Below are 25,747 nucleotides of genomic sequence, written 5' to 3' on the forward strand. Positions count from 1 at the left end.
TTTGATTCACCTAGAACATCTTTAGCCACCTTCTTAATACACATAGCCATCTCATTCCACATTGCATTGGTATCCCCTTTAAAATCCCATTTTCTTTATTTGACTATTTCATTAACGAAGGATTTAGAGTACTCTCCTTTCAAATTCCACCATCTTATTTTGGGATAGTTTACCTTGGACCTTTTATGTGTTCTTGGGACTAAGCACATATCCAAGATCACAAGTCTATGTTATGCAGTTAAGCTTTCCCCCGGTATCACCTTGCAATCCTTGCACAACAATCTATCAGTCCTTCTAGTTAGGAAGAAATCTATTTGGCTTTTATGCTGTCCACTTTTGAAAGTAATTAAATATTCATCTCTCTTTTTGAAGTAAGTATTTATAATAGATAGATCAAAAGCAGTAGCAAAATCCAAAATTGAAATCCCCTCCTCATTCCTTTCCCCAAAACCATATCCTCCATGAACACTCTTATATCCTCTTTGATCTTTTCCAATATGTCCATTTAAATCACCTCCTATGATAATCTTTTCTCCTTGACAAATTCCTTGTATTAATCCACCCATATTTTCCCAAGATTCTAGCTTTAGACTTTCATCTAGTCCTACTTGAGGTGCATATGCACAAATTATATTTTCGAACTCTTTCTCCATTACAAGCTTGATAGCAATAATCCTATCACCCACTCTTTTAACATCCACCACATCATTTTTTTAAAATCTTTATCCACTATTATACCCAATCTATTTTTATTTGTTTTATCCCTAGTATACCAAAGTTTAAAGTCATCCAACTCTTTGGTTTTTTAACCCCTTCATCTAGTCTCTTGAATGCAAGCTACATTAATCTTTCTTCTCCTCATAACATCTATCAATTCTAAGCTCTTACCGGTTAGAGATCCTATGTTCCAAGATGCCAATCTAATCCTACGCTTATGGACTAGCTTTTTTACCCACACTCGTCCATGGCGCGGGAACCCTTGCCTACTTATCACCGCATTCGGGCGCCGATGCGACGCGTTGCTTACAAGGGGATGCCCTAGCTAACCCTTGCCCACTTATCACTACACCTGAGCCATAGTGTAGCGCGTCGCTTCTTTTGTCGGGGAATGCCTTAGCATAGCTTTTATCATATAAGGTCGAATCCATGAAAAAATGTTTGGCTAGATTTTTTCCGGTGCCGGCTGCCGACCTGACGCACCAACCCTCCTCCTTTACCCGGGCTTGGGACCGGCAGCAAAACACTGGCGGTCATTACTCTAATAGATTTTTTATTTTATTTTATCTTCTTCTTCTTACATATATTATTGGGTAACTTCCTCTCAATTCTATCTCATCTTTTCATGCTATTTCCATTAAAAAAAAGATTATGCTTTCAATTATTAGGTAAGGTCTTATGCAAAAAATTTATTAGATAAGGTTAGAAAAAATCATGTACAATGCTCTAATCATGTACCATGTTGTGGTTAAAAACACAACTGTAAATGTTTCATTATTAACCCAACCACCAATTTTAATGAGGTAGAGACATCAAATCAGAGAAGAGGAAAATGTCCGGATGTGGGTCTAGACAACCCATGAGTGTGTTTTGGAAGTAAGTGAATGAAGAATCTAGATTCTTTATGTGTCATGGTAGATGTCTGTGTTTTTGACCACACGTTAAGGGTATATCCCACTTCAGAGTACTGATAAAATGAATCAGAGATAGAATTCTCATTGGGTTTCACATTGGTCCCCCTCATAATATGTGATGGAGAGATATAAGAAGAGATCAAATAAACAACTTGGAACCATCATAATAAACAACTTGGAACTAAACCAATAACCCTTGCCAAAAATAGGCCATGAATCTACACAAATGCTCACAATATAAACCAAGTCAACTCTAATGCTTATCATATGATACATAAAAGAACCAACCAACTAGAGAAAAATAATTTAAACAATCCAACTTTAATATATAAACCATGACAATGACAATTTAAAATTCAACACATGAGCAACGAAAGAAACTTTAACAGACAAAAAAACAACAGGTTAAATTGCCAGTGACCATTGCTAAAATAAAATAAATGAGAATAGAACTTTCCCCCTCAACTAGGTAGATCCCAATCCTAAGAAATCCTTAAAAGGTCGAAGCATTCCATTAAATGTAAGTTTTAAAATCAATACATACAACCAATATGTAATCCATACATCAACAAATACAACGCAAAATAAGAAATGAAAAACTAAAGGCAATTGTCAAACCCACAAATGCAAAATACAATGTCAAACACATAGATATCAAGTCTTATATACTAATACCAATGATATATGCAAGAAACTACAAGATGAGTCATTTAAAACAAAGTCATAATTTCAATTTAGTTTTTAAAATGACTAAAGAAGTTGTAAATAAATTTTATCTTTTAAATTATAGTGAAGAAAAATAATAAATATCTAATTATCCAAAAAACATGATATAGGGAGCAATTCAGGATAGCAAACACTCTTATAGACTTACATTTAATGACAAGACGAAAATATCGAGTAAACAATCAAACAATCACTCAAGGCAAACCCAAATGCAATCGTTCTCCTAACTTTATAACTGGTCTACTAACCACTACTTAGATCGAGACCTCACCACCCACATATCACAGGGAAGGCACAAGTCAATCATTAGACACATCCAGGTCAACTTAGAGTAGACATCAACCAGGGATAAGGAAAAAATAATATATATAAGACTCAACAACTACAGTGATCCCTTAAGACCACACTAATGAAACGCTAGATCTAAGGACTAAATTCCAAATACCACCTATGCTGATACCTAGGACACAATGCACACAAGCTCTAAAATCCAAAGACTAGCATGACCTAACCTAGCATGCAATACTAGTGCAAAATAGCCCACTAGACAAACAACATAAATTCAAGACACCTTAAAGGTAAGTATTCTCACCCAAACCATACAAGCTTGACAAAACCATACCCATGAAACACATGTGAACCCCAACAACCAATGAAGACACCCCTTGACAATATTTGTATCAAGACAAACACTATCTAGGTTGAAAAATGGAGATATAATCTCTCCAAAGACCAGGGATAAACCTAATGCCATGCAAAGTGAAATATGAATCATCATGTATGTGCAACTACTATGTTCAAATCGACTAACCCCACACATGTCAACACAACCCATCAAGATATAATCTCCAAAGACCAGGGATAAACCTAATGCCATGCAAAGTGAAATATGAATCATCATGTATGTGCAACCACTATGTTCAAATCGACAAACCCCACACATGTCAACACAACCCATCAACACCCAAGCATTCCAAACCTCGTCCAACTAAGTACACTAATGCAATATAATCATATATGTGAGTACAATAAAAACAACAAAAATCAATCCAACTAGCATGCCAAACACTATCATAAATGTTCAAGACTTCACACACTATAAAACAAACATAGCTTAACCAATACTAGTAGAAGGCAAGACACAAAATGATGTTTCAATATCCCTTTTTCCCCCCTAAAAAAAACTTTAATTTATCAACTTCTTTATACAAGTATAACACCTCCCTTTAGGTTGCACCAACAAACCCTTCTATAAGTGAGGGGTTTTCTATCAAAAATGAGTACTCTGTGCTCCATCGACGGCTTTACAACCACAAACTATTAGGGGCACAATAGTAAAAAATAATAAAATATATATTTTAAAAAAAACCCATCACCCTAATCCTATGGGCCCCCTATAATTTGTGGTCAATAGCCGTCGGGGAGATGATCCGGACTCAACGTTACCCATAGATACAAAAAAAAAAAAGAAAAAAAATGTGCAATATTTTTTTGTCTTCTGCTGTTTTAATTCTTCCTGACTTTTTTTTCTTTCTTTTTTTCCCCTTTTCCCATTTAAGGTTAATGTGGATGAATCCATGAAATCCAATTAATTCTATTTCTCAAGCAAATCATAGCTCCACATGATTCTGAGGTTTTAACTAGAGTAATCAATGGCCAATGGTGGGTTAGTTGAGTGATTAAAAGCCCAACCTCTCATGGAGAGGTCTTGGGTTCGCACCCATCCGGCGCACCTATATTAGTAATATTCCCCCCAAATATGAATTCATCGGCTACAAAAAGAAACTAAAGTAATTGATGGTTTTTAAAAGTTAGTTCCATGACTTAATGGATCCATTTGATCAGTCATGTCCACAATCATGCTTTTGGTGCAGTTTAGATATCTCCCATGCGATGGCAATAAAAAAAAAAAGCATAATTGCATAAGTACTGTCAAATGGAAAATTTTATATCATGTATATGACCAAGGGTAAAAGGGAATCCCTTGTTTGTGGTTTTTAAATATATGCAAGGATGTCTCCCTCTACAATGTGTGGAGCTATCAACATCATTTTATGGGGCCAAAGGAGTGATGTTTAACAATTATGATGGTTTAGGAAAATTTTACCATCACGGGGTAATTTAGTTCATAATAACTAATGACCAACACTCTTAGTGAAGGGGCCATGGATTCATCTCTTCTTAATAGTTTTGAATTTTTTGTGGAAAAATGATGCAGGGTGAGGAGTCAATTGGGTGACTTGGAAGAAGATGTGTATGAGCAAAACTGTAGGGGGTATGGGGTTTCAGGATTTTGAGGTATTCAATCAAGCCCAATTGGCTAGGCAGTTTTGGAGGTTACTCACGCAACCAAACTGTTTGTAGTGTCAAATTTTTGAGGCAAAGTATTTCCCTAATTGTTCTCCATTGGAGGCAAATAAACGACAAACAACTACATGGGGTTGGGCAAGTCTTGTGAAAGGGAGAGAGTTGCTAATCAAAGGGTTAAGGAAACAGATTGGGAGTGGTAGTTCAACTCATGTCTATAATGAGTTGTGGGTCCTTTCTCTACCACTGGGGAAGACCAGTAGTCCATAGAGGGAGCACAATGTGCAGATGGTCCATCAGCTGGTTAACTGGAGCACTTTAGAGTGGAATTGTCACACCCCACCTAGCCGGATCCGGTCATACCCGAATTGTCATCGCCCAACCTAGAAAATCACTTTTCCACCAACCCTTTTTTTTTTTTTTCACTTTTTATGATCTCTCCACAATCTCTCTTTGCTTTTTCTCACTTTTGGTTGAAACCTTCCACATTCACGCCTAGATCTAGTCACGTACGACGCCCGAACGCAAGATTTAATAGCATTTTGTCCGCGAAAATACCGGTAAGCTCTCTCCTCATACCATTTTCGTGAGATTTCGGCTAGATTTATGTTTTCTCGCATTTTCGTCCGTGGCATTTCAAATATTTTTGTAGATCTGTAATGCTCACGACATTCTCTTTACTTTCCCATTTTTTTTTCAGATCTGCACTTTTTCCCATGACAACATGCGAACTTTTGCGAAAAAAACACTATTCATGCACTATTCACCACACTATTCACAACACTATTCATATCACTTAAATATTTTGGAAATTTTTTCTTAATTTCAGATGGCTCATCGAGGTGGTGGTCGAGGACTCATGGGCGGGCCCGATGCGGGTCAAGGACAAGGTCGGGGAATCCAACAGCTCGACTTATTCCGCACGGTAGAGGCCGAGCAATTGTACAATGACTTCTTCCAACACCGACCCATAGAGTATGGGCGGTTTGTCGAGCCGCTCCCGATGGCTCCATTCCCTATCCAAGAGAGGTTTGCAGCTTTACAATGGGGTGCATGCTTGATTTGGATGAGCCGGCTTACCCCGATCTCATCCGGTATTTTTATAGTAACCTAACATTCGCCGAGGTCTTAGGCAACAACGGCGACATAGTGCTTTCTGTCCGGTCTTGGGTACGAGGTATGTTCATTGAATTTGACATTGAAACACTAGCTACTATCTTGGGGGTACCGCATATTCCTGATGAGATGAGGTGGATTCCACCTGGTGGTGGGGATGACTCAATCCACTATATCGAGAAGTTCCTTATATTCTTGATGTTATGCGATCGGGAGTGTGATCACGTGCGGTGCGGCGGGGTAAGGACATGCTCTTTTCCCCTAGACTTATCTCCCGCATCGTAAGTCGCAACATCTTGCTCAAGGCTGGGCATCAAGATGAAATATCCATCATGCATGCTTTCATCACCTTTGCACTCTATGTGGGGTATCCCATCGACTTGGCATACATCATACAACGTGCCATGATTCAACGGGTGCTACATCTCGATTTTTGCAACCTTGGGTACGGGCGTCTCTTGACCCGTATTTTTAGGTACTTTGGGGTGGATTTCACCAATACCGATGAGTTAAGGACAAACATGGGGGAGAATATTGGGAGAAGGCTCTCTCACAGATGGGTATTCAGGATGGGCCCTACTCTCCGGTCCTACTTGCCGATGGCAAGGAAGGTAGGCCCCAGGAGCGGCGCCACCTGGAGGAGGGTGAGCCTTCCCGTCGTAGGAGGGCCCCACCGGCACCTACCGTTGACCCATCTCAGTGGGCTTCTCTCTTGGCCCAGTTGGGAAGGATAGAACAAAATCAGCACTTCATGGGCCGACGGATTACTGAGATCCATATCCAACAGCAAGAGATGGTCCGTTGAATGAGGGACATCAACTCTCGGATTGAGCATTGGGAGAGGTTCCTTCGCCAGTACATGCCTCAACCTCCGCCTCCACCAGAGCGCTAGAGGTCTTGGCCCCACATCGTTTTATTATATGATCTCCCCGATTTACTTCACTCGGTTCCATTATGTTTCGAACTTATGTTTGTATTATTATTATGCGTGTTTGACCACGCTTGCACTTAACACTTGGGTTGTAATATTCTAGAACTTAAGTCTTTTACTAGTTATGCAACTTATCATTTCATATACTTATTGTGCTTTATGCTTTTGTTTAATTAATAGCAGCAGTGTGATTTTGTATTCCATATAGTTATTGTATTTTATTCAAATTAGATTCATCATGCAACTGTTATGATAAATTTTATAAGTTCATATTAAGTCTATTATTCACCTCTATTTTATAGAGTCATTTATGGATTGATGACTCAAGATGTCCTTGCTACATCACATAGGTGTTAGGACTTGTTTGAACCTCGGCTCTGATACCACCTTCTATCACACCCCACTCAGCCGGATCCGGTCATACCCTAATACCCGTGGGGGTGATATACCGCAAGACCTAGGTTCAGTGACAATTCCATACAACACATGATATAACAAAATTAAAAGGACAAGAATAATCAAGTTCAAGTATTAAAGTCCAAAATCCTAAATATCGATTACAATCATCCAAGGTTTAGAATCCAAAGTCATAAACATCAGAGTTTAAAAGAAAGTCCATAGTTTGTTCGTAGTGGAAGCCTCTAAAGAATATTCTAATGGAAATCGACTCCATAAGAACAATCCACACAGGAGCATGACGCATCATGCGCATCCACCTCTTCCCCGATCACGCTCTCATGGAAATCACCCAACGAAGGATCCTCCATAGGGGTGGGGTCCTCATAACCTATAGAGAAGTCTAAAATATACACAAATAAAGTAGTGAGTTCATAGAACTTAGTGAAGTTAACTAACATCCATGGCATGCATTCATCCATCATTTCCACATCATAAATATAAGATAAGTATGTGATTAACAATATGGCCAATATAATGTATGATTATGATATGATATTCCTAACTCTATCATGTGGTCTCTATGGTAGACACGCTTTAAGTATAAACACCAATCTCCTTTGGGCGGTCTCAGTCGCTCTCCCTCAACAAGAGACGTCTATTGGGTTCTCCGCGGTTGTTGGGTAAAGTCCTGTTGATCCATGGTTGGGGTATAGGTCATCACTCTCTCACATCATTGTTTGGTATGAGATTTGGTGCGTGTCAATGATAATCCTAGCCCAGTGCAAGGTCATACGGTCTCGTACTACATATGGTACGGGTATCTCCCCTCATGCCTAGTGCCCTTTTGGTTCGATATCTTCCCACCTATGAATGAAATCCTCAACGGGAGGCATCTGTTGGACCCCATTCCTTAACCCAGTGGTTGTCCACATATAATATACAGGATGCTCTCTATGTCCTCTCACGGATTGGTTATCGGTCTTGAGCACCCATGAGTCCTTATATATTATATGCAACTCTACCTCTCTATGATGATAGTGGGCCTGTTCGACATCCAGGACCCATCCACTAGCATTACGGATTAACCGGCTTCAATACCCCTACCGGAAGGGTAGTAGTACTCATAAGGATTCCTAGCCCAACACTTCTAGACACCTATCATTTATGCAATTTAAATATAGGTACCATCACATGAGGTCACTAGGGCAATGGTCGAACCCACAACCCCAGTTGACAAGATCGGTTAAGAAGAATAATCACATTCTACATCATCCATCACGTATGCTCTCATGTCGTATACACATCATCAATATAAAGTTTCGAATAAAGAATAACATTCAACATCAAGCTTACCTTCCGTTCGCGCAAAGTCACACACAACCATATATTGGTAGCGAACAATTTAGAGAGGTTCGTATTACTAAATAAATACAAAATAATGACATTTAATAATACACAACATGGTTAGTCAATCCTCACCTTCCAATTCAATTCCTTTCTAAAATTCACCAATTTCGGTCACAAGAGTAGGCGATTAACTCACAAAAATTCATAATCACGCAAGAAGATTAATAGACACATATTAGAAATCATATGGGTTTCAAAATAGTCCCTAAGATTACCCAACAAAACCCAATCTGACGATTATGTTCAAACCCACCGTTTTAGACCTAGTTTCGGCGAAAAATCAATATTTCGTTATCGAAACGAAACTTTGGGAATGCCTATTTGGCAGCAAAAGGGTTCTAACTACCTTAAATTTGATCTAATTCCACCTCAATCAAAAAGCCCCAAATTTTGGCTCTTGCGAGTGCTCTCGGCTAGGTCTGAGAACCAAAATGCAAAATCGTTTGCAATGACTCGTACAAATCACATACAAACCAAAGGGAAACATAAATGGAACTATTTGTAAGCGTTCAAAACACCTATCATGTTACAACTACTCAGATCCAACATTTATTGCGAAGAACTACTCCTAAAACTAAGCCCAAAGAAGAGGGTTTGATGAATCTTACCTTTCCTAACGATTCCGCAAAGATCCGGGTGTCGGCATGCTTCCGAATGGTTAAGAACCTTCTTCTCCCTTGGTTTCTCCTCCTCCTTGAGCCTCAGCCTCGTACTAGCAATGTAAAATGCGAGTATGAGTGAAAGAGGGCTTAAAAATAGGGTTTTAGAGAGAAAAACCCGATTCTGCCCCGAACTGGGCTGGGGGCGGTCGACCGGCGTTCAACCGTTCAACCGGCCTGATCGACCGGTCCTGTTTGGAGGGGTCAAACAAAGTCCAAATTGGGAGATCTTTGGCTTGCTAGAAAGGTCTTTCAAAGATCTAATCATGGGTAAAAATACCTCGTCATTTGGATTTTCCATCATCGTTTTATGGACGTGCCAATATCACCTTTTAAAACCTTCATGACTAAACTTCTCTCTCCTTTTAAATTCTATAAGAGGTGTCAAGTCATCATTAGGGTCATTCACTTGCATTGGGTCCACTCCCGAACCTTCGGGCTCGACTCGGATGGCCCACCGTTGTCGTCAACTCGAGGCCCGGGTTCGCGATCCTGAAAACATACATGGTTTATCGGGTTAGAAATCCGGGGGATTTCACAGGAATCATCAATTATTTAATTCTTTTTTCCGCCTTTTAAGGTGCATGAGATCAAGAACATTCCTTTATGCTTGGAAGCAGTTGAAGACTCTTGGATGTGAGGTCAATGTAACTAGTAGATTTATAGTCAAGTCAACATACTTTTTGGGCTCCTTGGTTTTGTTCAGTCTTGTTACAAGTTCATCAAGTTCATCAACACTTGCTCTCAATGGAGAGAAATTTGGACTTTACCTATTGCCCCAAAGGTGCAACATTTTCTATGGAAATGCATTGCGAATGCGGTTGCTACCCAAGATAATTTGAATTGGAGGAATTTGGTGATCTCCCCTTGCTGCCCAATTTCGCAACTGGAGGATGAGTCACTAGTTCATGAGGTCTTCAGGTGCCAACATGTGGCATCCAGTTAAGAGGTTTCGCTTTTGAGATTTAGAGTTTTTGATTTTTAGGGAGTTGTGTTTCGAGATTGGTTTGATTTTATTCGTCTTTCTTTTCAGGGAGTAGATAAGCGTGATTTAACCCCTATGTGGACTTTTATTATTTGGAAGGTGTGGAAGTCAAGGAATAATTTTAGCTTTAATGGTGTAGATCCCTTTCCCACATCTACCCTTGCAGCAGCAAATGTGACTCTGGCTGAAAGCTTTTTCTTCGATACCTTTACCAATAGCCTACATGATCCTCACCGAAGTGTCTAGCTCGCATTGTGCCGAATCAACCGAAGCATTTTGTGATTTATACGGATGGTGCGTGGAAGGTGTTGACGGCAGGTGGGGGTTGTGCGGTTTTGATTTGGGAACCTGGATGAAATTTTGTGGCCGCCAAGTGCAAATATGGTTCTTCTTTCAGCAATGGCTATGGTGGTAGAGGCATGTTAAGACAAGATCTTCATGGCTAAAGCGTTAAACTTGTAGAGAATAGCTGTCTACTTAGATTGTTTATCTGTTAAAGCCTAGCTAAATGGCTTAGAGGTTGCAACGGATTGGGTTACGTCATGGACTATTGACCATGTGTTGTTTATTTGTTCAGGTTTTTCTTCTCTGCAGTTCCACCATTGCCGCATGACTGATAATCATATGGCTGATTTCCTTGCTGTGAGTTGTTTCCGCTTTAGACTCTCAAAGTGTTTGGTGGGTGTCGCCACTGTGTTTGTTCCCCCCTCTATATATTAAAAATTCCCTTAGTTCCTTTATGCAGATCTTTGATTAGTTCTTCTTAATTTGATCTTGGGTTTTTTTTAACCCCGTTTATGTATAAAAAAGGAAAAAAATTTCCCCTATAATCATTATAAATGTATAATTTTTTTTTGATTTTTTAATGTTCTTTATAAAAGTAAATACATAAATCAAATAAAAATGTGAAATATTGTAATGGAGTCTATCATGTAGGACCAATGTTTGAAATATCGGACAATGTTGCCTTGTTGGTGACTGGCGACACTACCGACACAACAACATTTCGCCGACATGTCGATGACTTTTGGTGGGGGTGTCGATGAAAATTCGACCATTGGTTTCGGGGGGTATTTAGGGTCGTTTTGACTTGAATTTTATTGTGTAGCTTAATTTGTGGCCAATAAACACACTGGGAGCATTATTTTGGCCTAAAACATCACTAAATCTAAAGTTTCTGATTGGCACATGCTAGGCTATATGCGGGTAAAACTGGAAGTTTGGAAAACTCATATAAACTAATGTAAAGATGTAAAGAGAACAAAAATACACAATTGGTGAAGAGAAGTATTAAGATCTACAATTCATTATACAATTATGTTGAGTATGATTCATGCTTCACATTCGGGTGTGGGGGCAACACCCCTGGAGTCTGTAGAGGTCTTACATCCCTTTGGCAAAAATTGAATGGAAAATCGGTGAAAAATCGAATGAAATTCTGTTAAATATACTAAATTTGGTGATATATCGCCGAAAAATTGACTTTTCGTGATATATATCGCCGACATTTGGTATATGTCGTGTCACTGGGGGAGTAGTGTCGCCCCCCAGCGACCGGGCAATATATTGCCGCCGACACTTTGTTTTGTGTGTAGGACCCATCTAGATGGCTCAAGCCCATTTTAGGAAAGAGAGAACTCTAGGTGGAAAGGACGTATCTTTTGTCTCTCGATATATAAATAAGCCCATTAATTAATTTCAAGCCCAGCCCAGAAGACACGAATCTCGAGAAACAAGAGTATGTGGTTTTTCAATCTAAGCTTAGGGACTACTGGCGATAATATAGTCCCATACGGTGCAGCTTTGAAGCTCTCTTCCACTTGATAAACTTGCAGACGCCTTGAACGGTTGTCTCTTCGGAGACATCCGATAAAATTGGAACGATACAGAGAAGATTAGCATGGCCCCTGCGCAAGGATGACACGCACAAATCGAGAAATGGTCCAAATTTTTGTGGCTTTTTTTTCCTTGCCTGTTTGTTCTGTGTTCATCTTCGGTGATTCTCAAGTAGGGTTTGGTGAGCTTTCTCAGAAAGTCTATTGGTAATCTTCTAGCTCGCTCTTTATTTTTTGTTGTTCGTGTTATTGGTTTATATGTGAACCTTACGAATGGCTTCTGAAAGGAACAGTCTGCTAGGATGTTTTAGGCACTCGAAGCATGATGGACATTTGTTTACTGGAAATAGTACTTCCATTTTTATGAAATTCATTCTTCTATTTGCTGTTGCATTAGCTGCTCTTTAGTTTTTCTGGGAAGAGAAAAAGGAAATACCACCTGCCCATGCTTTAAAATGGGTTTTGCCTACCTTCTCTGTTGGCTGTCTTTCATCTGAGTGTATTCCAGGGTTATACTTCTAGATGAGTCTAAAGAAGATTGTTGATCTTAACCTGCAATCCTCTTTACAGTTTTCAGTATGCGTTGTCTGTATGAGCAGTGCCCGACAGAGGTCACACTCACTGCCATTAGGAGTTTATAAAGGTTTGAAGCCATTCAGTGGCATCACTTGTCATGGCTGACATGAGTATTGCCATATCAAGAGTGAGAAAGGGCATATGGTTTGTAGCATACCTGATGTTGAGTATGTGATATCCTGTCTCAGAATGGTACCTATTTTAAAGATTTATGATATTATTTGCCAGAGGATACTGTCATGTTGATTTTCTTTGAAGTCATGATACTGAATATTTATTTTGTCATGCATGTATATGATATACTCCTAAAAATTGAGACATCAAAGAGAACATGAGATGAGTAAGATATACTTGTGTACTTTATTTGGAAATAGAATACCAAGGGGTTGAATAACCCACTATTGATCAACATATTTCATAAGCTATAGATCCAAAGCTCAAAATGTAACTGGGAGCCAAAAAAGTGAAAGGGATGAAAAGAGAAAAAGGTAGATGGATGAAGGGAAATTCAAGGAGAACAAGGGCGGCAGCATGGCTCTAAGCTTTAAACCAAGGGTTGGGATTTTGGAGTTGAAGTTTAAAGAAATCAAGCAAGAAATGGTTTGGTTCTTCATAGGCTAAATGTTCTTTCTTAAATGATTTCTAATTTTGAGATGGCGAATCATAAAATCAGAGGGTTTAATGACGGGCTTCCAAGCCCTTCCTCCGAGAATGTGAGTGGCTGCTATTCTAATATATGTGTGTGTATTTTGCTACAATTGAGTTTTTTGCTGAGGTACCTGTAGCCTCAATCAGAGCCACTAGGAGAGGGAGAAATAAAGGGGGTGAGGGATTGCTGACTCTGGGATGCATAGTACATTTATTTGTTGTCATTTGCTCTTAATTTTTTGACATTGATTTAGAAGCATCAATTTTTTGGTAATGCAACATTAATAATAATTCAGGGATAATCCAAAACCAGAAAGCAGAGAGTGAACCATCTGCTAAGCTGGGTAGATCTTTGTATGTAGAATAACATATTAGAAAGGTTTGGTGAACTAGTGGCTTACTTGTGGGCCATGCTTTGTTTCGTGGAATTGCTGGATTTCGGTGCCTCATTTCCCCTTGCAATCCTTACGTAGCCAATTCCACACTGCTGTTTTCGAATGAATCTGAGAACTGTCTGGTGATCTCCTGGAAATTATTTTTCGGTGAAACAGAGAAGGAAGATTGTGGTGTTTGTCTCAATCTTACCGCATTCCTTAGTTTCTAATTCAGGTTTGTTAAAATATATCCATTATTCTGATCCCCGACAGTGTTTTGTATTTTGTTTTTCAATTTTTGTTTATTATGGTTACATGTTATTCGCCTGTGTTTCTTTACTTGACTGTTCCCCTACAGTGTTTTTAATCCTTTTTTCCGAATTAAAGAAATGAGAAGGCTTTCAATTACAGGGAAATGGGAATGGACAGTGAATTAGTGCAGAAACAGGAGCTTTTTGATGATATTGAAGCATTGGACTCTCACATGCTTCAATTGCATGTATCAATTTTTTTTTATTATATTTACTTTGTAATTTGTATGCTATTAAAGATGAGATTATTTATCTGTATTCAGTTTTCTGTAATCGGTGATGGACAAATTGGAGAGGAAAACATTCTAGATTTGGAAGTTAGTTGAAGGAGTTGTGTGAAAACATTGGCAACAAAATGATTAAGTGAGAAATCAGAGTTTTCCAGCAGAGTATGACTACAATAATTTGGGGTTTTCTCTCTTTCACCATATATAATTCTTATCATGTTCCCTTGCATTGATTGATATTTGTCCCAATCTTTATTATGTCATTTGAAAGCCCTAATTTGATTTTTTTGAATAGAAAATCTTAAATCTTTGTTGACTTGAACTCTTTGTTTGTGACAGCAACATTTAATGGTCATAGAATGGTAACAACGGGTAGGCTCTAATGATGTAAATTTATCTTTGTCTTCTTATTTATATAATCTCATCTTTTCTAGATTGATTTTTACCCTATATGATGTTATATCTAATCCATGTTTTCCCTATATGATATTAGGAATTCATCTTACTGCCCTAGGTGCAGTGACATGTGGTTTTTCTCCTCTTTCAATAGAATTTCTTATTCCAAACAGCAGTCACTGTCAGTAGGCTGAATTGACATAAGCATTAACCATCCTGTCCAGTAATTGAAGCTTTTGAAAAGGGGCAGCAGTTTAGTAAGGATGAAAGCAGGTGCTATTGGCCCTATAGTCTCAGGTTCTTTAGGGAAAAAAAGAAAAGAAAAGAAAAAGACCTTTTCTGCACAGTTGCCCCTGAATTCATTGTTGATTTAAGAGGTTTTAAGGTACTTTACCTAAATGTTGCAAACAATTTTTGCTATTTATTTGTTTTTACGTTTTCTATAATTATCTTTATATGGTTGATGGTTCAGAATACTGCTGGGATAGATCCTGAAGATATTGCTAAGCATCTTATTGATTATGGAATCCATGGACCTACAATGTCAACATGCACTGGATATCACCTGTATTCTTCTTTGGAAGAGAAAACCATCTCAATCCCATCCTGTTTATTGTATATAAGCAGTTCATATTCATCCCCTCAGGGTTGTGATGCTTCCATATTGAATCAAGTGATGGGGAAATGCTTCCAGAGAAATGTCATTGTTTGAATATTGTTAACAGGTTGAATAGCTGTGAAGACAGCAGCAACGCAGGAGAAATGACACCTGGCTTCAAAAAGCTCTTGAGATTGAGATGCAGAAATGGATTTGAGGGACCGTATGCATAAACTTTACAAATTGGGTTGCAGTTGAGTAATGAGTACTCTTTATACTTGGCCATATTTTACTGGATTGATATTTTATATATGATGATTAATTCATGTGTTATTTTATGTGAGTTGGTTTCATTTGGAAGAGTATCATGTGGATGTATTTAGAAGAATTTATTTGAAGCCTAAATTATTTATTAGTTATTAGAAAAAACTCTTGTGACGGAAGTATGTTTCTGTCACAAAAAGTAATAGGTGTCCCCACTTGGTGCTACGGAGCCATGATATAAGGTGATAGCCCAATTTCTGTGGCATATGTTGCAGTATTTGTGACGGAAATATAATTTCATTGCAAAAGAAAGTATAACCCACAAAGCCATATTACCATTGTATTTGTTTACGAGCAGCTACACAGCTGACAGTCGACCGACGGAAGTTTACTGTCGGTTTACCTTCATTTTTGTTTGCCGCATTGGAATCTTGAGCTCGAACAACATATTAGTATTTCCCTACAATAGCCTTGGTATGGTTTCTTTTGTAGCATGTCTCATGCATGCCTTATTTTCTGCTCTGATACACGACCTCTTCCTCTGGTTTTCCAATTTCCCATCAAGGGCCTGTTGTAGCCAACCTATGGTCTTTGTCAAAAATGCTCATCTGTGTGGTTTTGCAGCTTCTTGTGCAGCAGAAAGTCAGGTGACTGGTTCATAAACATCGTCATCCTTGTCAAGATTGATGGCATGTTTGATCCATATCTGCCACCAAGTTCTCTTGCTTCTCCTGACATCACATATTCTTCCTGCTTTCAATTTTTTAACAGTGAATTATCAGGTCATTACTGAATCACCAGGACTCCAAATGGAAGTCCAGAGAAGGCTGCATTAACAATTAGAGGTCATTTTCTTCCCCTGCAATGATAGATTTTGGGTTTTCAATTAAGTCTTTTAATCCTCGGTGATTGTACCTTAAAATCATTTTGTTTCAGTTTTCCCATCAGGTCCAGTGTCATCTCCATATCCGGATAGAAGCACAAAGCAAGTATTTACATTCAATGCTTGAGAAAGCCTGCAAAGCTCTCAATGAATAGAATCTTGAATCAGGTGGGGTTGAAACTGCCAGGCAAGAGCTTTCTGGACTTGCAGACAAGGTTTCCAATGACTATCCAGGCATGGTACCACTTGACACACTAAAATGCCAACTCTGTCTGAGATTGCAGCGGCTTTGGAAAAGAAATCTGCCTCTAATGGGCTGGCAAGAATTGTTGATTGCTCTGTCGAAAGCTGCCTGACATCGCTGGGAGTCCAGTCTCTCCAATGGCTATTGCCATGAAGAAAAGATCCCGGCCAATCTAGCCACAGGGGAGTCGTTGCCATGGGATAGTGATATGCAGGATGATGTCGAGTGGATGATGACCGGTATTTTGAGAAAGACGGTGCCAATCTCTTTAGTTTATGCCTTTTTTTTGTGGCAATTGAACTGACTAATGAATCTGTTATCCCCAGTCTGTTATCCCATGTGTAACACCCGTCGCCTGTAATCTCTAGTCAGATCCTTGTACTTAAAGAACACCCCCTGGTTGAAATTTAAGCCTTTAATTCCTAGTAGTAGCTGAATCAAGTTGTTGTAGTCATTGTAACATGGGCATTGTCTGTTACTGTGTCCATACTGTTCAAATGTATCAACTCTGTCTGGTCAGTCACCATGGATGCGAAATTCAGACTCATTGGTTTAACTTGGTAGATGTAAAAGAGTTCCAATGGAGAAATATTAATGTCACACCCCACTTGCCGGTATTGATCCCGCTTGATAATTTGTGGGTGCAATCTGTCACAAGATCCAATGTTTTATCATCAATAACAATAAATGCATATAATAATAATCAAGAGCAAGTTCGATTAATTAAATAAAAAAATTATAAGAGTCCAAATACTCCAAAGGAAAGAATCAGAGAAAAAGGAAATAAAGTAAGTTAAGTTTCAAAATTTTATCGAGTTAAGCGGAAGAAAAAATAAATCTAATTCAATTTTATTCCTTTAGTTCTCTTTTGAGTGAGGTCTTCTAATCTAGTAATGAGGGGAGCCATCCAACTCTCCTCCACCGACTTTTTGAAGTGTCGAGCTATCTGTCTCTTTTTGCCGTCAATGGGTGCTATAAGCGCACTCCAAGCATCCACAGGAGGCTTCATGACATACATCTTCGTCTTCCACTGACGCCACCATAGGTTCTTCAAGGAGTCACTATAGTCATACGAAACTTATCCTGGTCTAGTATACCCATCTATATAATATAATGCAACATACAATAAAGGAAAGAGTTTTGGCGAACTCCATAAGGAAAACACATCTCACATACATATCAACAATGTATCAAGGTAAGCACAAGTATAAAGAATGATATGCAAACATATGGAAGCAGCTAGAATCCAACTATGCAAGTCTCTATATAGTGGACATGATTTAAGATATAACACCAGCCCTCCTTTGAGTAGGTCTAGTCACTTTGATCCCTCACGGATTGGTTACCTCCGTTGGGATCTCGGGCAAAGGGGTTCAGTCCTCGTTAGTCAACCGTGGCTGGGGTTTAGGTCCACACTCTCTCATCACAACCATTGGTATGAGTACTGGCGCATTTCGGGGTTTATAATCCAATGCAAAGTCATACAGTGACATATTACATGTAGTCTAGATACTTCTCCTATGGCACCAACCAACTCGATTCAGTATCATTCTCTACCTAGGAATGAGAACCCTCACGGATTGGCTACCGCTGTTGGACTCAATTCCCTAAACCTATGATCATCCACATATTGTTGGGGCGGATGCTCTCATGACCCCTCACCATCCTGACCGCTCCTTGGATGTCCATGAGCCTAAACCCTAACATATGCAACCCTACCAATGCATGATCAACAGTGGACCACTGAATCTCTGCACGGATTGTTTACCGCTGAAGGATGAAACATAGTCACATCACTATTATCACAGGTCATTCGGCTTCAATTCCCCTACCGAAAGGGTAGTAGCATGTATGGGTACCTAACCATGCAATCTAGACTCCCTAGTTATGTCATCCAGGAAACAATGGTAGTGCTGAGGGCATCAGTAAGTAGTGTCCCATACCAAAGCCCCTGATCCCAAGCAATGGATACCCTCCATCATAGTTACAACAAATCATAACCCATCATTACATAATCAGTCATTTAACATCATAAAGTAATTTAAAATACATCTAAACTTGATCCACAATATATATTCAACTAATAATCATTAAATCATACTATTACAGCAAGTTATAAGAGCAATGATGCATGTAAAGAGTAAACAGTTCATCATAGTTCACATCATCGCATATATATAAGAGTGCGTCCTTACCTGTAAATACGTAAAAAGCTTACTAAAAATGCAAGCAGACCTCACCCTCAACAGTTCCAGAGAACTTCAAAGATCACCTAAGTATGGATTACAAAATTACATTAAGTACAGAAGTCAAATCAGAGCAACAACCAACTTCACAGGGCTACTATGAAATCCCCTGGATTTTTGACCTGTTAACCCATGATTTCAAGATTGTGAATACAGGCCTCGAGTTAGCAACAACTGTGGGCCATTCGAGTCAAACCTGAAGTTTCTAAAGTGGACCCAATGATCATGAATGATTCTTGTGATGACTCGACAACTCTCATAGAGTTTAAGAGAAGAGAGAAGATTAATCACGATGGTGTTAAAAGGCGATTTTGGCACTTCCGTAGACCGGCGATGGAGAGTCTGATTGAAGAGATTAAGGTATCCAATCGAAGATCGTCGAAAGACCTTTCTATTAAACCAAAAGTCACCATAATCGGAGTTCATTTGAGGGTCCAATCATAGACTTGTTGGGTGGCCGGTTGGGTGACCAACCCCCCATCCCTTTTTCTGTTACGGGACAAAATCGGGATTTCGGGTTTTAAAACCCTACTTTATGTTGTAACTCACCTCTAAACGCATTTTTTTATGCTAGAATCAGGTTGAGGTTGTGAGAAGAGGAGAAACCAAGGAGAGAGCGGATCCCATCCATTCAAAGGTGCTTTGTGACTCGGATCTTTACGAGAACGTTAGGAAATGTTAGATTTCTTAAACCCTTCTCTTAGACATAGTTTTATGGGAATTTATCTCCTCTCTTTTTATGAGATTATGGTAGTGGGAGCATGTTAGGTTCATTTTTCATTCTTCAATTCTCTTGTTGAGGTTGCTCTTTTGTATAAGAGTTAATGGTGCGATTCCTTGTGAAAGATTTTGCATTTCGACTCTTTGAGTTGCCCACTGGCAATTTAGGAGAGCCAATTTGTAGCTTTTTGATCTAGATCGAATTTGATCAAATTGAAGGAACCCTTAGGATCCTTTTATTTCCGATTAGACTTCCCAAGGTTTCATTTCGTTATGACCTCGAATCGATGGTGAAATAATAACTTTTAACCTATTTAGGTAAAAGGCGAGTTAGAACCTAGTTTTCTGTTTGGGTTTTTGTGGTAAGATTTTGAAATATTTTTCTAAACCCAAATTAACTTCTACTTTATTTTTGTTAATCCTCTTTTATGATTAGGTTTATTTATCTTTTTGTCACCTTCTTATGAGAGTGAATTTTGATATCTGGAGAAAAGAATCCAATTGAAAGGTGAGAAATAACTAACCATCTTTTGCGTAATTTAATTGTTGCTATTTTAGTTTCCATTGATGATATAATTTGCTGTAAATCTCTATCCACCATGATATGCTTGTGTGTGACTTTGCGCGAAAGGAAGATGAAGCTATTTGTTTTGATATTGCTCTTTACAATTGAATCGTATATTATTGTTATGAAAGTGGTATGGTAATGTATGAGAAGAAAGAGGAGGAATATTGTTATTCTCCTTACCTTGTATTTTCTACTAGGGTTGTGGGTTCGCCCATTACCCTAGTAACCTTAAGTGGTGGCATTAAACCCAAATGTATGATTGATAGGTGTATAGAAGTGTTAGGCTAGGAATCCTTATGAGTACTATTACCCTTCTAGTAGGGGTATTGAAGCCGGTTAACCCGTGATGCTAGTGGCTGGGTCTTATATGTCGAACATGCCCACTTTCATCATAGAGAGGTAGGGTTGTATATAATAGATAAGAGCTTCTAGGCACCCAAGACCGGTAACCAACTCATGAGAGGACATGGATAGCATCATGTTCATTATATGTGGATGACCTCTAGGTTAAGGAATGTGGTCCAACAGATGCCTCCCATTGAGGATTCCATTCATAGGTGGGAAGGTAATGAACCAAAAGGGCACTAGGCATGAGGGGAGATATCCGGACAATATGTAGTACGGGACCGTATGACCTTGCACTAGGCTTAGGTTTATCCTTGACACGCGCTAGATCCCATACCAAACGATGATGTGAGTGAGTGGTGACCTAGATTGTCATTGAACCTAGATTTTGCGGTGTATCACCTCCAAAGGTATTTGGGTATGACCGGATCTGGCTGGGTGGGGTGTGACAGCTACTATGACCCAGCCGGTCGCTTGGGGCAGTTGGTTGGTTGGTCAAGCGACTGCCATAAATGACCGCCCCTATTCCAGACTACTTCTAAGTCCAAAATTCCGACTTTTGATCTCCCAATTTTAATCCGATTTTGGGATAATTTAAATCCGAATTTTTTCCTTAAGGAGCCTACAACACAAGCATGAAACAAAGCCCTAGAATTATAATAATTCAATATTCATATCATCTCCTTCAGTCAGATCTATCCTTTATTTGGATGCAAGAATCTTTCGAACATGATCTAATCAAGATTACTGATGGGGAATAGAACCAATACAATTAGCTCAATACCAATCCACAAAGAGAATGGATCCACACCATTCAAAGAGATGAGGAAAAAGAATAGAGAATGCGGGATCACTTATCTCCACTTTATTCGCAAAATTGATGAAGGATTGGATCTTCTTAGCAAACCACGCTTCTCTCACCTTTCAGCGTGTGTTCTCTGCCTCCTAACAGTCCACAGTAGCAATCCCGAATAGAATAATGAGTAAAAAGGTAGGAATTTACTATATATATGAGACTGGGGGCAAATTAAGGTTAAAACCCCACAAACAAACCTGGCGGTAGCTTGGGGCAGTTGATTGGCCAATCAACTGCCTTAAGCAACCGTCCCCTAGTACTTTTCAGTACTTGGGTGCTTTGCTCAAGGGGTTAATCCCAACTCGAACCTAACCCTCTAACATAATGTGGGGTGATCTTACCTTGATTCTGGACATCTTCAAATGCATCTTGACACGGACTGATAATCCACTTTTCCAATCCGTCAGGGTTTCTACGAGTTCTTCTTTGAATTCCTAGTAAAGCAAGTTCTTCATCAGCAGAATCTAGATCCATGGACTTCAAGCTGGATACTCCACAACTTATTCTTGCTGGACCTTCGGGCAATCGAACCTGCAACACGAATCCCATGTTAGAATTACAGGGGTTATTACATCCTCCTCCCCCCCCTAAAATAAATTTTGTCCTCGAAATTACAGCGTACCTGTGTGTCTGAAAAGATGGGAGTATTTGGTTCGCATCTCGTCTTCTTTTTCCCAAGATGCTTCCTTAAATGAATGATTCTTCCATTTGATCATCACTAAGGGTATGGTTCGATTTCAGCTGTGTATCCTTTCAATCCAAAATTTCTACCGGTTCTTCATCATAAGTCAAATCCACACTTAAACCTTCAGGTTCATGCTGAAGCAACTATTCTGAGCTTGCGAAGAATTGTCTTAGCATAGAAACATGAAATACGTCATGCACACCAGCTAAAGATGAAGGAAGGCCAACCTGTAAGCAAGTAGTCCAACCTTCTCTGTTATCTTGAAGGGTCCACTATATTTAGGGCTGATTTTCCCTTTGATATTAAATCTCATAACACCCTTCATAGGCGAGACCTTCAAGAACGCTCACTCACCAACCTGAAATTCCAAGTCTGACCTTCTTTTATCCGCATAGAACTTCTATTGAGATTGAGCAGCTTTGATTCTTTCTCTAATCATATCCACCATAGTACTCGTGGTTTCAATTAGATCAGGGCCAATAAAACATCTTTCCCCAACTTCATCCCAATAGAGAGGAGTTCTACACGTCCTTCTATACAAAGCTTTAAACAGGGCCATCCCAATCGTCGACTGGTAACTGTTATTATATGCAAACTCCACCAAGGTTAGGTGGTCATCCTAGTTACCACTAATGTCAATAACACATGCTCGAAGCAGAGCTTCCAATATCTGAATGGTCATTTCTAACTGTCCATAGTCTAAGGAGGATGAGTAGTACTCAAATTCAACTGCGTTCCCAAGGCTTTTTGCAAACTATTCTAAAAACGAGAGGCAAACCTCGGATCTCTATTCGACACAATACTGACTGGTACACCATGTAGTCTCACCACATTATCGACATACAACCTTGCCAGCTTGTCCATAGTATAGGTGATCCTCATCAGAATGAAGTGTCCTGATTTGGTCAGTCTGTCTATTACCACTAGGGGTGTCAATTTATAGCTTGAACCGTTAAAACTGAACCGCACTGGCCCGTTATAGCTCTAACCGGCCCAAACCGAACCTTAATGGGCCATAATTGAGCTGAGGGTTGTGGAGCCCGCACCAACCCGAAACCGAACCGCAACTCGTTATAACCCGTTTTGTAATTTTACATTAAATAGTATTTGAATCAAATATTACCATTAGGTAGTTGTTATAGACAATTAAAAAAATTAAGCATGAATTCAAAGATCAAATAGTCATTTTACTACTTGATAATATCTAGGTTCTTGATTTCTATAGAATGGGTGGGTTCTTTTTTTAATGGAAATTGACCAATAGCAACTTTGCTTACCACATAATTTTTCGCTTTTGTTGTAGGATGCTCAATTGTTTCTTCTTGTTCTTTTTTCTCACACACCATAAACCGTTTAATCAACTCGAATCTAAACCGTTAGCCCAAACAGTTAGTTAGCTTGAACCCAAACCACACCAAACCAAAACCGGCCCGAAACCGTTATTTTGCTAATGGGCTGTGTTTGGGCTAGGTGTTTTTTAGCCTGAAACCATTAGGCTTAGACCGAAACCATCCCAAACAGCACCGTTGACACCCCTAATTACCACCCACACCGAGTCATTCCCTTCATTAGTTCGGGGTAGACCTGTAACAAAATCCATGGCAATGTCCTCCCGCGTTCGACTAGGTACGGGAAGAGGTTGCAAAAGACTAGATAACGGCTGCTTGACAGCTTTCACCCGCTGACAAGTTCCACACTTGGAAATAAAATCTTCCACATCATTCTTCATATCAAGCCACAAGAAATATCCCTTTATATCTTGATATATCTTTACACTTCATGGATGAATGGTGAAGATGGATTGATGGGCATCAGCCAAAATCTCTGTCTTGAGGTCTTCCATTGCTGGAACACAAATTCTTTCTTTGAAAACAAGAGCACCATCGATGGCTAGGGAGAAATCTGTCACTTCCTTAGTCTTTGAAGAGATCAAATCAATCTTCTTCTTTAGTTTTAGATCAATCTATTGCAAACTAACAATTCTGTCCCTCAAACTCGGACTAACTGATATAGCTGATAAAATAGCATCGGAATCTTTTGGCACAATTTCAAGTCCAAGTTCAATGATGGAGAACAACAAGGGCTTACTCAGAGATGACAGGTCTACACCTTGTTGATTGCTCTTTCTAGTCAAGGCATCAACAACCACGTTAGCTTTCCTTGGATGATATTGAATATCACAATCATAATCTTTCACCAGTTCTAGCCATTTTCGCTATCTCATATTCAATTCCTTTTTGGTGAAGAAATACTTGAGGCTCTTGTGGTCAATGAATATTGCTATCCTCTCACCATACAAATAGTGACACTTGATCTTCAGAGCAAAAACCACTGCAGCTAATTCCAAATCATGAGTAGGGTAATTATGCTCGTAGTTCTTCAATTGTCTTGATGCATAAGCTACTACCTTCCCATTTGCATTAACATACAACCCAAACAAACTTTAGAGGCATCGATATACACTATCAAACCTCCAGAGTCATATGGCATAGTTAACACTGGGGCGTTAGTCAACCTCTTTTTGAGTTTTTGAAACCTTTCTTTGCAGGCTTCACTCCACTCAAACTTGATTCCCTTCCTCCTAAGCTTCGTCATAGAAGCCAATAGTTTAGAGAAATTCTCAATAAAGCGCCTATAATAACCAGCCATACGTAGAAAACTTTTAATCTCAGTGACTGACTTGGGTCTGTCCCAATCTACCACAACTTTCACCTTAGTAGGACCAATTTTAATACCTTTAGCTAACACAATATATCCCAAAAAGACAACCTTGGACAACCAAAAGTCACATTTGCTGAATTTGGCATAGAGCTTCTTTTCTCTCAACTGTTGTAAAGCAAAACTCAAATGCTCAACATACTCTTTCTAGTTCTTTGAATATATCAGAATGTCATCAATGAATACTATAATGAATTTGTCTAAGACATCCTGAAATACTCGATTCATCATATCCATTTATCGTCAACTTATTTAATTTACGGTAATCTATGCACATTTTCATACTAACATCATTTTTCTTCACGAACAACATTGGGGCTCCCTATGGTGAAACACTGGGTTAAATAAACCCTTTGTCTAATAGTTCATTAAGCTGAGTTTGAAGTTCTTTCAACTCAGTTGGAGCCATTCAAAATGGAGCTTTTGGAATTGGGGCTGCTCTAGGAATTAAATAAATCAATAGAAAACTATAATTCCCTCTCTAGGGGGTAAACTAGACAAATTATTAGGGAAAACATCAGCAAAATCTTTGACTACTTCAATATCAGACAATTAGACAACTGTTTCACACCTTGTGAGACATCTACAGAGGAGGAGAGAAGTTCAACATCTTTAGTCAATTCTCTGACTTTCACCGTTGCAGAAACAATCTTCTTGCTTAGCTTCCCTTGATTCCCTTGCTATTTGAATGGATGAGCATCGTTAGGATGAAAAAGTACTTTCCTTTCATAACAAAGGATGACAACTTTATGCTTCGTCAACCACATCCATTCCGAGTATCACATGAAAGTCTTTCATATCAAGCTTTACTAACCGAGCTTTCAAGTTTCTATCAGCTATAGTTACTGGACATGACTCAACCATTTCATCTAATTTTACAATAGATCGGGTAGGAGTACTAATAATTAGTCTTCTTTCCAATTTCTTAAGTGTGACAGGGATATGACTCACAAATGAAGATGCAATGAATGAGTGAGATGCGCTAGTATCAAATAATACAAATGCAAGAGTAGATGATACTGGAATAATACCTGTCACCACATCATGATTTGTCTTGGGTTCAGTACCAGTAACATTGAAAACTTTCCCTGC

General features: G+C 39.0%; 1 long non-coding RNA gene, 1 other non-coding gene and 1 pseudogene across 4 annotated transcripts; all 3 read left to right on the plus strand.

Annotated features, from left to right (window-relative positions):
* Positions 1 to 11,904: 11,904 nt before the first annotated feature.
* LOC149022973 (uncharacterized) lies at positions 11,905 to 14,419 on the plus strand. Of its 2 annotated transcripts, none has more exons than XR_016172494.1 (2): positions 11,905 to 12,203; positions 13,596 to 14,419. It is a non-coding gene; the product is annotated as an uncharacterized LOC149022973 (long non-coding RNA). The 2 variants fall into 2 exon arrangements; XR_016172495.1 differs by having other exon boundaries at positions 13,600 to 14,419.
* On the plus strand, positions 12,012 to 12,114 carry LOC149022974 (U6 spliceosomal RNA). The gene has a single exon (XR_016172567.1). It is a non-coding gene; the product is annotated as a U6 spliceosomal RNA (small nuclear RNA).
* Positions 14,420 to 15,833: 1,414 nt separating the features above from the next.
* On the plus strand, positions 15,834 to 17,118 carry LOC149022975 (protein PHR1-LIKE 3-like; annotated as a pseudogene). Its single transcript, XR_016172045.1, has 2 exons — positions 15,834 to 16,235; positions 16,327 to 17,118. The product of XR_016172045.1 is annotated as a protein PHR1-LIKE 3-like (transcript).
* Positions 17,119 to 25,747: the final 8,629 nt, after the last annotated feature.

This window comes from Hakea prostrata, chromosome 3 (assembly GCF_041222555.1).
Source record: "Hakea prostrata isolate BN-2017 chromosome 3, UWA_Hpros_2, whole genome shotgun sequence".
NCBI lineage: Eukaryota > Viridiplantae > Streptophyta > Magnoliopsida > Proteales > Proteaceae > Hakea > Hakea prostrata.